This window comes from Hippocampus zosterae, chromosome 16, assembly GCF_025434085.1.
Source record: "Hippocampus zosterae strain Florida chromosome 16, ASM2543408v3, whole genome shotgun sequence".
NCBI classification, from domain to species: domain Eukaryota; kingdom Metazoa; phylum Chordata; class Actinopteri; order Syngnathiformes; family Syngnathidae; genus Hippocampus; species Hippocampus zosterae.
In genome coordinates this window covers 5,555,363-5,573,493 of record NC_067466.1, presented here as the reverse complement: position 1 = coordinate 5,573,493, position 18,131 = coordinate 5,555,363, and positions in this window count along the sequence as shown.

Genomic DNA, 18,131 nt, shown 5'->3' with positions numbered 1-18,131 from the left:
CAAACAACCAGTGCATTCTTTTTTTTCTGGAATGTGATTTTAACCCTTGAGTGTCAGACTGAATCCCTGGCATCACCGCAATGTGTAAAGTCTTCACTGAATGTGCGGCAGTAGTCATACAGAGATCCCCCCCCCCCCCCCCCCCCAAATACAACACAAAAGAGAAGCCATAAGAGGAAAATAATGCACCAAGTTGATTTCGGATACTGGCCGTTCAAGACAGTTTTCCCTGGGATGGCGAGGGGGTGGCACTTTTTATAACGCACAGTTTATAACGCCCCCCCCCCCATCCCCTACAAACACACTTCTAATTCATTTCTAATTCTAATTTCAATTAACTATTCAGCAGCAGGCGGCCCGGTAGTCCAGCGGTTAGCACGTCGACTTCACGGTGTAGAGGTACCGGGTTCAATTCCAGCTCCGGCCTCCCTGCGTGGAGTTTGCATGTTCTCCCCGGGAATGCATGGGTTTTCTCCGGGTGCTCCGGTTTCCTCCCACGTTCCAAAAACATGTATGACAGGCTGATTGAATTGTCCCTAGCTGTGAGTGTGAGCGTGCATGGTTGTTCATCTCTGTATGCCCTGCGATTGGCTGGCAACCAGTTCAGGGTGTCCCCCGCCTACTGCCCGAAGACGGCTGAGATAGGCTCCAGCATCCCCCGCGACCCTAGTGACGATTAAGCGGTTCGGAAAATGGATGGATATTCAGCAGCACGCTCTGAGGAAAGCCCATCTCAACAATATTCTGAAAACCTCTGTCGTCATGCATGGCAAAAAAATGCCAGCTGCCCCAGAGAGGACGTCTCCGCAGCTCATTAGCCGTAGCTTTATTTAGGATGCTGCTCATGCCTGTCGAGTCGATGTGGAGGATTTTATTATGTACCACGAAAACATGCGCAGTAACTGAGTTGGCCACAGTGCAGAGTGGGATCCTGTTTAAGCCATTCATTTTTAAACCTTAAGGTAAAACTATTGGGTGTTTTTGGAGCTCAAACAGTGGCAGGCAGCCACCAGCATTCACGACAAGTAGACAACAGCGCACTGAACACTGGTGGCTGCCTGCCACTGTACTTTACAGTGTGCAATAGATTCATACAATACAATACAATACAATACAATACAATACATGCTGATTTATATAGCGCTTTCACAACAGCGGCAAGCTGTAACAAAGCGCTTAACAAAACAGTTAACAAAGTAAAATAATAAACACAACACATAACATAAAACATGGAGTCCTAACCACTTTTCCATCACAAGCTTTGTTGTTTGAAGCAGTTTGAGATGAAAGAGGAGAGAATGTTGCAAATAAGTGAATGGGAGGCTTTGTAAAGCTCTTTGGTAAGACATCGTATGATGTAGATACATTAATATATAAGCGGATTCCATGTAGCATTTTAATGTACAGTTTTTTATTTTCCATCTGGGTGGCAAAGTGCTTGACTGGTTAGCGCATCCGCCTCACATGAGTTCGTATCTGGCTCCGGCCCCCCTCTCTGGACTGGGGCTAGTCTAAAATTACTGCTAATGTAGCGTTAGCTTGACCAACGCAACACAGATCTATGACAAAGAGGAATGAAAGAAAACTGGAAATTCGGAGATCCCAAAATAAATTCATAAATATAAAACAGTAACAGTGCTAAAACACTGCTTAACAGAGCCAAACACTTCGACTAAAGTCATCCACTTGGCTCCTGGTAATCATCTCCTGCCTCAACACTGCATCATCTCCAGCTGGCATGGCTCTGAAATGCTGGTAACACTTGCCAACGTGTGCTCTTGTCTCTTCTCTGTACTGCCCTTGTTGATGCTGGTCCTTCTTTTAGAATAAAGGTCTAAAAAATATACAAATAAAAGAAAGAAAGAAACAGAAAATCAAGAAGAAAGACCCAGCAAAAGTTTAAGTTCATGCTTTGATGCTCTCTGAAAGAAGGTCTTGTGGGGTATGCCGAGGTTTGTTTGTTTGTATGTTTATTGAACATATAAAACATACAATACGATAATAAATTGACAAAAGTGAAGGCAAGTAAAAATTGTAAAAAGGAAAAGAAAATACAGTCATCATCACAATTTTATGTTCAAAGGAGTAGGAAGAAGTAAAAAACGGATCTAGTCCTACCCCTTGTTATGTAGTAACATGAATTGATCCTTTTTCAATACAAAAAAGAAAGGAAAAATCAACATATCATCAAATGCTTTTACCCTTATGTGTACTATACTTTTCTATTTATACAACTTTCGCTTTGTATATACATACTCACTCTTGCACATTTATATATCAATTTTCTCATATAATACTACATCTCATTAAAACATTCAATAAGTTGATCGATGTAATTCTGATGTATTACTATATTGTATAAATATATCAAATTTATCAGCTTACCTCTGATTTGTGTAGTTTTTTTGTACTAATCTTTTGAATTTGTTTTAGAACTCGACAAGCGATTTACTCATTTTTAGGTCCGTTTTGAAATTATTCCACAGATTGACACCTATTACTGATACACTCCTTTGCTTGATGTTTGTTCTTGTTTTGGATTTTTGGTATTGGTTAGTACCCCTTAAATTATAACAACTTTCTCTAATTTCAGAAAGCTTCTGAATGTTTTGGCAAAGGAGGTTATTATGTACTTTGTACATTAATTGGGCAATTTTGAAGTCAACCAGGTCATAGAATTTCATTGTGTTCAATTTGATGAATCGTGGATTTGTGGGGTCTGTATATTTAGATCTATTGATTATTCTTTTTTTTGTAGTTTTAAAACATGGGGTGTGTTTGTTTTACAAGCGTTTCCCCATATTTCCACACAGTAGGTCATATATGGAAGTAATAATGAGTAGTATAATTCAGATTCAGAAAACTTTATTTATCCCCATGGGGCAAGTAGAGTTGTGCGAGAGCGGCTTATTATAGAGACAGTCAGAGCAAAGGAAAGACATAGGATGAGAGTGGGGCTGTAAGCTTAGCACTTGAGGTCTTGAGGTAGTGGTTCCAGCAACAAAATAGTATTGCACATCGAGCAGTATTGCACAGTGAAAACAATATTGCACGTCAAAGTATTGCACCGTAAACCCGTATAGCACAATGGGGTGTGCGAGTCTGTATGGGGTGGGGGCTTTTGAATAAGAGGATAATGTGTACAAAGATCTCTTATTTAACACATCCTTAGTTTTGTGGAGCATCCCTATAGTTATGGATATTTCTAACGTTGTCTATGTGTGGCTTCCAGGATAGTTTAGTATCTATTACTAATCCAATAAATTTATTTTCATAAACTCATTCTATTTCAATTGAGTTTACCTTTATTTTAACTTGGTGTTTGATTGGTCTCGTGCCAAAAACAACTAACTTAGATTTTTTCAAATTTAGTGATAATTTATTCCTGTCGAACCAGTTTTTTAATTTGTTTAATTCATTTTTCACAGTTTCCAGGAGCTGTTTCATATTTTCTCCAGAGCAGTAGAAAGTTGTATCATTAGCAAATAGGACACATTTGAATTGTTTTGAGACACCACAGATATCATTTATATATAAGATGAATAGTTTTGGTCCAAGCACAGACCCCTGAGCAACTCCATGGGTAATCTTCAGTAGGTTAGATACTTTTTATTGTTGAACTGCACATACTGATATCGGTTTTCTAAATAACTTTCAATCCATTTATATGCTCTGCCTCTAATACCATATCACTCAAATTTATTTAATAATATACTATGACATATTGTATCAAGATTTTTTTAGATCTAGAAAAATCCCAACAGTAAATTCTTTGTTGTCTATATTAGTGACTATTGCTTCCACAAGCTCCATTACTGCCATTGAGGTAATCCGTTTTTCACTCACTCTCTCTCTCTCTCTCTCTCTCTCTCTCTCTCTCTCTCTCGCTCTCTCTCAAGGTTACTTGCTTTGTTAGCTGATTTGAAGCATTTTGAGTTCAATGTTATAATGTTATTTTATTTTATTGATTATCATGTTTTCCACTGTGTGTAGTGAGGTCGGCATCCTCCTCAACTCCTCCTCATTGCAGCTGCAGAAAAATTAAAAGCGCTCACACGCATTAGCCGGCTGATGGACGGAGAAAATCACGGATGTGTCGATTTGCTTTCATGGCATTTCCGTCCACTGCATCTTACTCTTGTCTCCTTCCTCCACTCAGGCTTGCTTGTTTTTAATCCGACCTTGACAATACAAATGTTTGAATGTCATTCAAATATCCAGGTCAGATCGGAGTCTTTGAAATGCAGGATCGGGGGGGAACTGCCAATCAGTCATTCAAATCTCATCTTATCCCTTCTCTGTGTTTTTCTGAGCAGATTCACAGACACTGGTCGCATCAGGCTAGACAGAAACACTAGCTGCCATCTCTCTGCAGCACGATGCTTCACTATCTTCCTGAAGGACAACATCTCCGTATCTAATTGCACCTTTTATTTTTCCCTGCATCTCTGTAGTCATCACCCCCCCTCCCCCTGACCTATCCACGAGAGAGCAACCTACTGGACTGCAAAAATGCTGCTTAATGGACATACTGCCGACGCTTTCTGACACTCGAGACACATACCGGTACTTGTAAGAGAAAACAAACGGAAACTGAAATCTTCAAAATGCGGATAAACAATGTCTTGGGATAAAACTAATTAAGGAATAGAGGATGGTATAAGTGTTTGGATTAGTGCTTATGTAAATGAGAGCGTAGAGGGGCTGTGGAGAGTGGAGGGAGAGAAGTCGAGTCGAGCAGTCTTGTTTCACTGAGATGAGCCAAGTCTCAGCCTCTTTCAAGCATTTGAGTCACCATGTTGAGCTACAAGTTTCTTGTTTGTGACTCTCTGGAGTCTCGATCTGATAGTAAGCAGGTTTATGATGATTCACAAAGAAGCATTGAGATTCACTTAGTGCCAAATGTATTGCTCCAAATTAGACAAGGCGTGCGGATTCTCCTTTGCTTGGAGGTTCGGCATTCGGTAATTCATAGATAACACTATTTTTTTTCCTTTCTTACATCTAAGATTGATGAGGAGGGAAAAAATGATTTTATTCTCTGATGATTTTGGCATCATTTTGAGATGTGAGTGTATGGGACAAGGCTGATGTTTAGTCCTTTCATGCACGCTGTAACCCGACATCATGATAAGCTGTCCACTGTAGTAACCGCTGTCCCTGAATGGGTTCAAACTAATTTTATCGCTCAACTTGATTAGGTGCTGCGGTGTTTTGTGACTAGTCTCCATCATAATTGGCAAAAATATCAGAGTAGTTGTTTGGTTTTTTTTCTTCTCCTCAAAGAGTGGAATTACCAAAGTCAAACCGCAACTTTGAATTTGCCTTTTATGACTGGAACAATGAAGTGACAGAGAGCAGACCAAACGGCCACACAGGGCCACGATCAAAAGAAACACTGTCACTGCCAAAGCAGGGTGGAAAAAAAACAATGCAGATGAAGACAGTCACGAGGCTCCTAGATGAACAAAGACAAGTTTTTGATCTTCAGAAAACAGCGGAACCCAGTATAATGCAAACAAAACGGGTGAAGGAGCGGTACTGATTTCCTGGTGACATTGGCTCATATACCCCACTTGGGTCACCCAGTGGTCACTGATAATGTTGATATGCGTTCTTGAACTGCGCATGCGCATTCTTGAGCTAATGCTGTCTTGGCAATGATGCCGTTGAGTGGCAGTGTCACCTGAACTGCCTTATTTGTCACGGACACTTCTCTGGACCGTTGTTGACATAGTGATGAGACAAAAGTCTGTGAAGATCGCAAAAGCTAAGGTTAAATGAAGTGTCGAAAGCAGTGACCATTTCTGAGCAGCGATGGTAGCAGGTTCAAGGGTGCTGGGTTTGATTTGATCAAGTCAACCACACGGTACGATGCTGGTGGTGCAACTGCAGAATTTTGAGCTCTTGAGCAGAATCACAGAAGCAAGTGAGTGGTCGTTGCAATGTTGCTTGTAGTGAGGGCCAAGCGAGTTTGTTCCAATCAATCCAATGAACAACCAGATCATCATGATATGACCACCTTCCACATGGCCAAGGAGTCTCCTGATGTTTGTTGGCTGGTCTGGTCACTGCCATGTTAAAGTTTGGTGGATTGCATTTTCGCTTAGCTTTCTCTGCCTTTGGGTGCTTGAGATTTAATTATCCTTATCACCACTCAAAGCTGCAATTCAACCCCTTCTACCTTCCACTACTTCTGAGCTTGGTCATAGTAATTTCTTTAGATAATTAAACTGCACCAAGACCTTTCTTGTTCATCCTGACTCCAAATGAACATGGTAGCAGATTTGTTGGCCCGGCTATCAAATTTGGGTAAATGTCGGTAAAAACTGAATACAGTGCCAATTCACAACAGAACTTGGAACAGGACACTATTGGGGTACAAGGCATGAGAGAGAGAGAGTGAGAAAGTACCGTATCGGCCCGAATATAAGACTGTGTTTTTTGCAATGAAATAAGACTGTCAAGGTGGGGGTCGTCTTATATTCAGAGTCTAAACATTATACCTATTCACGATGCTCGATGCCACCAGATATCATTGAAGCGAATGCTGAACTTGACTCCCGAGGCCAAAGTGAACCCCTGTCACGAAGAATCAAAATTAAAATAGCAGTAGCATGAAGAAGAAAAATAAAAAATTGTGGTAAGAAAGAAAAGAAAAGAAAATAATCGAAGAGATAACAGAAAATGGAGAAACGTAATGACAATCTGGATCAAAGATCGTCAGCTGAGGAGAAGTTCTGAAACCAGAAGCCATTCATTTACGAATGTGATTGCACTTTAGTTTACATATTTAAATGTTCAGATATTAAGATTTGAATGAGGCAAAATAACATGCTTTTTCTCTTAAATATATTGTTATAATCATTTGTTTCAGATGTACTGTAATTATTTTCTGTATAAAAATTAATTTGGTGGTCTTTTTTCAAACTTGAGTCTTGAAAGTGGGGGTCGTCTTATAATCAGGGCCATCTTATATTTGGCCCAATACGGTAAAATCCAACGGTAAAAGCCTACTCCAGCTATCTTCGGGCAGTAGGCGGGGGACACCCTGAACCGGTTGCCAGCCAATCGCAGGGCACACAGAGACGAACAACCTTCCACACTCACCCCTAGGGACAATTTAGAGTGTTCAATCAGCCTGTCATGCATGTTTTTGGAATGTGGGAGGAAACCGGAGTACCCGGAGAAAACCCACGCAAGCCTGGGGAAAACATGCAAATGGAATGTGGGAGGAAACCGGAGCACCCGGAGAAAACCCACGCAAGCCCGGGGAGAACATGCAAACTCCACACAGGGAGGCCGGAGCTGGAATTGAACCAGGTAGCTCTGCACTGTGAGGTTGACGCGCTAACCACTGGACCGCCGCCCAAAGTTAAATCCTCTTGAAAAATTGCACACCATGCAACTACCACACACAGACAGCATCCAGGAAAGGGGGTTAGCCTGAAGTGATAAGCATATCTGTCTATAGTCAGAACTGCTATTCAGCATCTCATTGGCTCTGCGGGCGCACTTCAAGGATTTCTACCATCGCTGAAGGTGACAGGACGATATCTTTTTTTCCCCCCGCTTTTGACATACACATTGATATTTGTATCATCCACCTGCTAACTTAATTTGGACTCTGGGAATGTTTTTCTCTTAAAAAAAGAAAGAAAAGATGTAACCCTTTCGGGGACAGAGGTTACTACAGTGGACAGCTTATCATGTTATTGGGTTACAGGGTGCATAAAAGGGTTTTTAAAAAAAAGGATTTGTTGCAGTATGTCACCATAATGCCAACCAGAATGATCTTGAGATGAATGCAGCCATAACTAAACAACCTCCTTATCTTTGTGCATATTCTAGGCATGTGCAACTAAAATGTTATCCTGGCCAAGTTCCCCACCAGACCTTTTACCATCCAAAAGCCATTAGCGCATTTCCTGCTCTTTTCATCTCTCTTTCTCTGTCAAGCTGACCTCAGCTCTAAAACAGCCTTTCTTTTCAAGCTTACATTTCTTCTCCAACAATAAGTGCATGTTAATTCACATTTGCATCCCAGACAATAGCAGTGAGCCCTTTCAAAAAGCAATATAATAGATAGAAGCGTAAAGATTTGTTTCCGGGGTTGATTTATGCGCAGCTCAAAACAAACAAAAGGTGTGGGATTGCTTATGCAAACATCACCGAGAATATATGAGTTGCTGAAATAAAAAAAATAAAACATTGCAAATTGTATTCTTTAAGAGGTTCTGTGTAGCGCACCATTAACGCTTTGTGAAAGGCTGCGCATATTGTGATAACAACCCTGAAGCAAGTAATTAAAACCTGGTGCATGTCTAATATGCAATTTTATCTAATGGGCAGCCGTGCATCACATCGAGTCACAGTCAACACATGAAATGCACCAAACAGGCTAAATACAATTCCATTATCACAGTTCCAAATTAACCGTTTGAATCAGAGATGGTTTTACTGCTGATTGTTCAAGCAAATCCTAAAAACCAAATTTACTTATGGGTGTAAGAAAATGATGCACAGCAAGTTGCACGCATATACTTATTATGGCACTACAAGGAAACGCAAACAACAGCAAACGTTTATGGCACGCAACATAGAATTTTTTGTGGTCTATGTCAACCTGGTGTCACCAACAATGTAAAAGTTACAGCCTTTGAGAGCCATAAAGTCACGTCTGCCATCTAGTGGGGAACTGTGTTTTTACAATATAAACCTGAACGTGTAGAGGCAGGTTTTTTGTAATGTTCAAAAATCAATTGAGGAGCAAGTACGAGTGCGGGTATGAGCCTGGCGGTGGGCATCTTGCATTGTAACTGTTGAAATGGTGCGTCCTACAAAAACTTTGGTTGAATTACTTTAAGCGGCTGTCTATTGTTGTGATTTATCTGAGGAACAGATTATATTTTATGACCAAATTATACAAAAATTGATGTCATTTCAAAGGGTTCTCACACTTTTCCTTGCAATTGTATACAAGTCGTGCAGCCCGGTAGTCCAGTGGTTAGCTCGTCGGCTTCACAGTGCAGAGGTATCAGGTTCGATTACAGCTGCGGCCGCCCTGTGTGGAGTTTGCATGTTCTCCCGGGCTTGCGTGGGTTTTCTCCGGGTGCTCCGGTTTCCTCCCACATTCCAAAAACATGTATGGCAGGCTGATTGGATACTCTAAATTGTCCCAAGGTGTGAGTGTGGATGGTTGTTCGTCTCCGTGTGCCCTGCGATTGGCTGGCAACTGATTCAGGGTGTCCCCCGCCTACTGCCCGAAGACTGCTGGGATAGGCTACAGCACCCCCCACGACCCTAGTGAGGATCAAGCGGTTCGGAAAATGGATGGATTTATACAAGTCTTGTACACAATAGACGTATGGCTCAATCGATTGAAAGATTCTTTTCGCCAAGTAACACGTGTACAACAAAAGATTAACTTCACTATCGAAAACGGAATAAGGACTAAAGCTGATAAAACAAACAGTAGTAGAGGGCAATCGTATCAAAGGCATAAAAGGCAATCCAGGGAGTATGTGTCCAAGGGCAATAAATTAACCGCAAGAAGATAAGATCTTTTTAATCAAACATGAAAGATTTTCTAACCTGTAGGAAAACAGTGAGTTTTTTTAAATATTATTTTGTGACGATAATACTGAAATAGCCACGTACTGTACACATGAGAAGGATTTCCCTGCATTGGGGTTTGACTGTGTTTCCTGCTCCGTACACTTTCCTGTTTGTTTTGTTTGTCCTCATGTACCCCATGCGAGTCTCTGGTTGAGCCAGCCTGGCCTACTTTCTGGTGCCTGCTTCTACACCTGCAGCTCATCTCTGGCAATCATGTGCACACGCTGGCAAGCTTAAAAGACCGGCTCACTTCTTTGCGCTTTTTGTGAGCTTTTTGTTGACCCTCTTATGTCTCCTAAAAATGCTGCTGTTTTCACATCCAATTGCCCCCCTGACCTGTCAAGTCTTTCCAAAAAAGTTGTGATTTGTCTATTTCATCCTTTTTCGCTCTGGTGCTGGTACCGATTTAAAAGAAAAAAACAAATTGTATACATTGTTGCAGATTTTTTAAATCTGACATGACACAAAAAAATAATTGTGTGTTAGCTGATATCAAGCATTTTGGGTTAAATGTTATGATGTAGTATGTACAGTACTTGGAGACTGTGGTGTACCAGAGATGATCAGCATAGCACACCACAAGATTGTCCATTCCCAAATCAAATGTCTGTTCTAGTAGTCCAGTGATATTTAATTTGAGGCACACAGATATTAGTGACTGACTTGATGTCTGGCAAATTCTAATCTCCTTGGAGTTGTGACTCACTCATTCACCATCTCCTGGGTCCTCAGAGCCTCACAGCCAGGCAAGGAGTATACAGTGGGAGCACTACTTACGCGCGTCTCTTCATACGAAATTTTAGTTAGAAAGTTACAAAATGCCTCAACAGGAAAATATTGCCTCTTGTTATGAAAGACATTTTAAGATACGAAAGGTAAAAATACAGTATGGTCTGCTACTCGCAGCTCCGAGTTTCCTGAACGCAACATAGTTATAGCTGCTCTGTCATTGGCTCTCACCAAGCATCATCCTGGCATCCCATTGGCTAAGAGGTACTTCTACCGTATGTGTCTATGCATGTAGATTGAATTGAATGAATTGATATGTGTCTATGCAGCATCCTCGTCATTCGCCCTTCGGGCCATGAGGCGTTCCGATAGTGTTACGTACATGTGAATCACCCAGAAAAAGTGTTCACCAGTCCGGCGATCACTCACTATGCTGATGTTTGCCTTGGACATTTTCAAAGGATTAAAAGCCGACAAAAGCAAACGTCCTTGGATCAGTTCTTTTCAAAACGGCAAGCAAAAAAACAAATCCGAGAGAGAACATGAACTAAAAAGGGCAAAAAATGCTGAGGAAGTGAATTGACCATCATTTTTACACTTTACTCTATCCTTTGTTTTTTTTACATTGTGCACAACTCTCATTTATTGTGCAATAATGTAATTGTAATATATATATTTTTTTACATATTTTGATGCATTTTTATGCCTTAGAAAACATTTATGTCTGAATTGGGGCGGGGGGGGGGGGCTTGGAACAAATTAGGGCATTTACATGGAAAACATGTCTCAACTTACAAAATTTTCTAATTAAGAAATTTCTTCCAGAACCAACTAATTTCATAAGTAGAGGCACTACTGTACTGTATTTTAAACGATGAGTGGGAATGACATATATTAGTGGACAATATGTCTAGCAAGACACAACCAAATGTCTTCAACAAACCATTAAATAACACGAAAGCCGCAATTTACACAATCAAATTTGCATTTGTATTGTTTTAAATATGAAGTATAGAGCTTGTTAAATCAATACTCATGCAACAGAATAATCTAATATCACAAATTTAGATCAATAACCTCAAGAGATAAAATAACTCCACGGTCTCTCTGCGTTTCATGCTTCCTCGATTTTGCTCTGTCTGCAGTTTTTTCAAGAGTTGCTCACTTGGAACTTTCTTGTCTATTCTTGTTTGCGTCCAGATTGTGCCCTAGTAAATGTGAACATCCGTTTCAGGACAGTATGTTCTTTATGCGGAAAGTCCCTAACTCACTGCTTCTGGTTGATATAATTTCCGAGTGTAAAGATTCTATGTTGGATGGCTCATTAAGGAATGATGGCATCTGACCCAGCGGTGGCCGGTAGACTTTTCGCCAAGTGGGTGGTGTCGGAGTGGAGGCACAATTAAAAAATAATCATAAAAAAATTAAAGTGAATAAAACTGAACCTGTATCCTTCAAGCCTTCCGATACACCTCGTTTTGGTTCCTGTGACTGTTTTTGGTTCCTACCTCCTTGACCTGTGCCTCTTCCTGAAAATAAACCAGAATTGAGTTCAGTGTGTCTGAAAGAATGCTATGGCCACGAGATATACCGCTTATCCCGTGACATCAAATGTGTCGGCTGTTCAAACTTCAGATGTCTGCGACTCTGTTGAGGCACGATTGTTGTAAGATTACAATTGGTTTGAATTAAAAGGTTTGGCTTCACTTATGAAATGCCTTGATTTGAAGGTTATAGAACATAAAACACTGCAGAAGGCACAATATACTGTCTAAATTTGAGTCAATTGGCTTTACTTTGCATGTCCTTCAATTTCCCTATATAATGTTTGCACCATTGGTAGAGAAGAGTAAACTAGTTGCATTTGATTGATACATTGAATGAATAAATCAAACATACTTTACTTTGATAAACAGTATAGCTGGAGATTCACCAAGTTGCCTGAATCAAATTGACTTGCAAGAGGACTTAATTTTGTTTGTCCACTAAATGCCAAGACATGCTGTTGTTGTAACCTCAAGAAGCAATTAAACTCTCATCAGGCTTTCCACGCTGTGTTTGTGTGTGTGTGTGTGAGGGGGGGGGGGGAATTTAATTGCTTTTATGACACAGCTATACATGGGTATGAGGGTATAAACAAAGGCAAAACATTTTCTTAATCACAGCCAATTGTTGTTCACCAATATCTTCTGGTTAGCTCTGATGTGATAGATCCTGTTTATTCATTCATTCATTCATCTTCCGAGCCGCTTGATCCTCAAGGGGTGCTGGAGCCTATCCCAGCTGTCTTCGGGCAGTAGGCGGGGGACACCCTGAATCGGTTGCCAGCCGCAGGGCACACAGAAACGAACAACCATTCGCACTCACACTCACAACTAGGGACAATTTGGAGTGTTCAATAAGCCTGCCACGCATGTTTTTGGAATGTGGGAGGAAACCGGAGCACACGGAGAAAACCCACGCAGGCTCTCATGATAAACCACATCAAACCTGAAATTTCTCTAGTCACACGTAACACTGTTGAGTGGCAGAAATAATTGGATTAGCAAATGTGTGATTTGATAATATTTTGATCGCATTGATACATGATATTATGGTGCATATTTTCTGCTTCAGTGACTGCCTTGTTCCTTGTTATTGCTTTTTTGTGGTCTGAAACAGTTCCTTTTTTTAATTGACTGATTTCATTTGTTAAATTTCTTGCACTACTTTTCCAAATTATTGACCAGTTACACCACAAGCCGCAAAGGCTTCACAGCCATGAAGATTGTACATGATTAATGCAGCTTGTGACAACCTCTCCGAACCCTCAAGTAGCAGGATGACCTATTACAAAGATGCGTACGCACTTACTCACACATGAAGTGTTCCATCCACAAACACACTGCTGATAGAGACATAGCTGTGGCTCAGCTTTGATACAATGCCTCAACATCAGATAAAATATCCATGGCCTGCTATTTTCTGCATAATGCCATCATTTTAGTGAAACATTAACTGGAGCTCAATCAAAATTAAAGTTTTCCTCACCACTGAAAAAACAAAGGTCCTGTCACAATTTGTATGACTGTGCCAGAGTTGGGACCCATACTGGTGTGATGTTGCTGCGGTCAGTAACATTAAATGAAAACATGTGAAAAGAGTATTATAGCTGTTTCAAAATTGATACTGGACATTCGTGAAATGTAAGGATGGGTAGCCACATCTCCTCCACTTTGATCCGAACCACTGGGACACCACAAAAGTGTGTACTCAGCCCCCTCTATTTCCTCTTGACTCATGACAGCTGCCTGCATTCAATCAGCAAGACTTTTTACCAAATTTTTGCTGATGACAAAACCATTGTTGATCGATAAAAATAACAATGAGTCAGCCTAAAGAGTGGTGGTACGAGATGCTGTGAGACCACCCTGATCCTGAAAAAAGCAAAAATGAAGGAGATGATGAACTTGGATGTGATTGCACACATTAGCCATCTACATCAGTTGAAAGAAGGTTGAAAAATTGAAGTCTCCTAGGGTATAGAGCTACAGACATACACTTGTGGTTGACAACCATTTGTCACCAGGTGGGGATGCCGCAAAACAGACTGTCCAATACTCAATAATCCACAGCAGGCGTACCTCTCTCCAGCCTGCTCGGATCAGAGGCTAATCGTCTTCTAAGACAACCGGACTAGTCCAGTTGTGATCAATTGAATGCCCTCGGAATGAAATAATACAGATGAATGAAAATATTCACAGGCATACCTCCCTCAATACTATTTATCAACTTCTTTCACTCGACCTTCAAGGGCTTCCTGAAGTGTGATTCAGCTACGGCACAAGTGAGAGAGAACAGTTCACATAAAATAACAAAACAAACCAACAAAATACGGTAATATAACACAACACATAAGACATGGATGGATGATTCTGAATTCATATTCTGTAATCACATGCTGGAGCAGAAAGCAGTTTGACAGCATTGTGGAGCCTCGTGAAAAACGAGGGCTCACGTTGGCACGCTTGATGATTCATTTAGGTTAGTATATACTCAGAGGGCGATCCTGGCCTCAGACATGTTTGCTTTAAGGTAAATTGGAACCATTTCACATTTCAATGCCTTCTGGGGTCATCCAATGAGAATTTCAGAAAGTTAACAGAATCAAATTCAAACGCACATGAGAATTATTCCATCCATCCATTTCCGATCCGCTATATCTTCACAAGGATCACGGGACGTGCTGCAGCCTATCCCAACTGTCTTCGGGCAGTAGGCGGGGGACACCCTGAACCATCCACACGCATAAACACACACACGCACACACATGTAGGGACAATTTTGAGTCCCTACATTTTTGAGTAATGAATTTTGTTCACTAAGCTTGCGAAGACAGATGGGATAGGCTTCAGCACACCCGACGACCTTTGTAAGGACAAGGGAATCAGAAAATGAAAGGATGGATGTGCACATTGATGAAACTGGTTCTCTGCATTTAACACCTGAACACTTGTTAACGACTGAGAGTTTATGGATCTGCGTACTTAAGCTCAAAGGTGCACAGCACAGCTGTTGGTGTTAATCAGGATCTCAAGGGTTGTTTGCCACTTGGCGATGTCTTGCTATTTTTTAATTCTTTTTAAAAGAAGAAGCAAAGAGATATTTGGCTATTTTTACAAGTGCTGGTAAAAGGAGCAGTTTCATATTTTAACAGCCAAGACGGGATGAATCACAAATGTCAAAGTCATACTTGTTTTTTTAAGGCGCAATTTATCCACCATACAATGTTCAAAGAATCCCCAATAATAATGGAAGTAGGGGCTTTGCCCGGCTCTCAGACTAACTCTTTAAACATATTCTTCAGACTAAATGCTTAAGGATATGTTTTGAAGAACAAGGTTTTCTCTGCCTCAAAATGCTTTCCACCTCTCTCACATTGTGCAGAGTTGTACAGATAGCCTCCAGTGTTTTTGTGTCATTCTGAATGACTTATACTTGAAGTGTCAGGTGAAGCGGAGTCAAAGTCAAATCAATAAGATTTAGACAGAGACAAATAACTGGATTTATAGCAGTGTATTTCGAGCAAGATTCACAAAGTAATCATTGCCATGATGGTGATGTGTTTTTTTTGCTGGAGGCTCAGCCTGCGTTTATTCTGATTCCAGTCAGCATCATGAAGTTATCGTCATTAACCCTCATGCCCTGCAGGTTCACATTGTCATCACATCACTTACAATTTACATTTCTCGTTCATGAGCGTATTCGCTGTGAATCGGATTGCTCCATGGGTCAAACATTTAAACAAAAGCTCCATTCGGCAAATCTAAAGCACTTCTACCCTTTGACGCCAAAATGGACAACATACAAAAAGGGGGGTTTGATTTTGTATGTCGGACCCTCTCGAAAATGAGATGGCTTAACCCAAGGTTTGGAACCCAATAAAATAACTAAAATATAATGAAATGATAATCTGCTCAATGGTTCACTCTGACACATACGAGTTTGTAAAAAAAAAAAAAATCCAATATATTGGGAAGAGTGGCGAGTAGACTTTTGCAATGAGGATTCAGACTGTGTGTGGGTGACCATCTGCTTTCAACCATTTGGTTGGTTTAGCGAATGATAGAGGGAACAGAAGGAGAGACAACAGGGCCTGTGTCTCAGCTTTTTGTGTGTTGGCATCACACTCAAAATGAGTTGACATAATCAAATTACGCTGTCGTTATTCATCAAGAATAGTCAGTCACAAACTGAAAAACGTGCAGACAAAATGACACATGGAAAATACAACGGAATCTCAAACGGCCACAAAACTATGCAATTTAAAAATTCGACCAAAATTTTCGAAAGAATATGCCCTCAAAATTGCATCTAATGGAGTCCAAGCCACCATGCTTGCAGCTGGCAACCATTTCAGGGTGTAGACCACCTCTCGCTTAAATTTTAGCTGGGATTGGCTGCAGCTTCCAAAGCTCGGGACTTGAATCAATGCAACTTGGACTTGAGTCACTGCTTTGATGACTTACTGACTTGGCACACACTAAAAGACTTGAGACTCCAATTTGAATATGTGAGTTAAAGACTCGACCACTGTGAGCCATCACATTACCGTGGTGAAGGGGTATGTGTGTCCCAATGATCCTCGGAGCTAAGTTGTCTGGGGCTTTTTGGCCCTGGTAGAGTCACCCATGGCAAACAGGTCCTAGGTGAGGAACCAGACAAAGCAGATCCCTTATGGTGAACAAAACAAATGGACTTCAGTTTCCCTTGGAGGGACGCGGGCCTCCCTCTGGAGCCAGGCCTGGAGGTGGGGCTCGATGGCGAGCGCCTGGTGGCCGGGCCTACACCCAAGGGACCCGGCCCGGGCTCAGCCCGAAGAGGCAACGTGTGTCCCCCTTCTCATGGGCTCACCACCGATGGGAGGGGCCAAAGGGGTCGGGTGCAGTGTGAGCTGGGCGGCCGCCAAAGGCGGGGACCCTGGCGTTCCGATCCTCGGCTGCAAAAGATAGCTCTAGGGACGTGGAATGTCACCTCTCTTGTAGGTAAGGAGCCCGAGCTGGTGTGCGAGGTAGAGAATTTCCGACTGGATATAGTCGGACCTGCCTCCACTCATAGCCTGGTTCTGGTACGAGTTCTCTCGAGAGGGGTTGGACTCTCTTCCACTCTGGAGTTGCTCACGGTGAGAGGCGCAGAGCAGGTGTGGGCATACTCATTGCCCCCCGGCTCAGTGCCTGTACATTGGGGTTCACACCGGTAGACGAGAGGGTTGCCTCCCTCCGCCTTCGGGTGGGCGGACGGGTCCTGACCGTTGTTTGTGCATATGCACCAAACAGCAGCTCAGCATACCCACCCTTTTTGGAGTCCTTGGAGGGTGTGCTGGAGAGTATTCCGGTTGGGGACTCCCTTGTTCTGCTGGGGGACTTCAATGCTCACGTGGGCAATGACAGTGAGACCTGGAAGGGCGTGATTGGGATACCGGAGACAAATTCCTTGTGTGTTCTACATACTTGGCCAATAAAGATGATTCTGATTCTGATACTGTTGGCTCCTTCAAGCAGGGCTCTCCAACTCTCACTGGAGTGTTTCCCAGCCGAGTGTAAAGTGGTTGGATGAAGATCAGCACCTCCAAATCTGAAACCATGGTCCTCAGTCGGATAAAGGGTGGAGTGCCCTCTCCGGGTCGCGGAGGAGATCTTGCCTCAAGTGGAGGAGTTTAAATATCTTGGGGTCTTGTTCACGAGTGAGTGCAGAAGGGAGCGAGAGATCGAAAGGCGGATCGGTGCTCGGAGTAGAGACGCTTCTCCTCCACATCGAGAGGAGCCAGAAGAGGTGGCTCGGGCATTTGATTCGGATGCCTCCTGGACGCCTCCCTGGTGAGGTGTTTCAGACATGTCCCGCTGGCAGGAGACCCCGCGGACGACCCAGGACACGCTGGAGAGACTATGTCACCCAGCTGGCCTGGAAACGCCTCGGGATCCGCCAGGAAGAGCTCGGAGAAGTGGCTGGGGAGAGGGAAGTCTGGGCTTCCCTCCTAAAGCTGCTGCCCCCGTGACCCGACCCCGGATAAGCGGTGGAAAATGGATGGATGGATGGAGTTAAAGACTCAGGACTTGGGACTTGTCTTTGCCTGCTCGCCAGCAACCCTAATGAGGTTAAGATATTAAATTGATAGATAGTTTATATCTGATGCTTGTCTTTGTCCTAACATTGACTTGACTGTTCTTCATATATATGAACCCCCACCAACCACCGCTATATCCGGGGTTTATAATTCTCTATTTTCACGAGCCCTGTAGCAATAC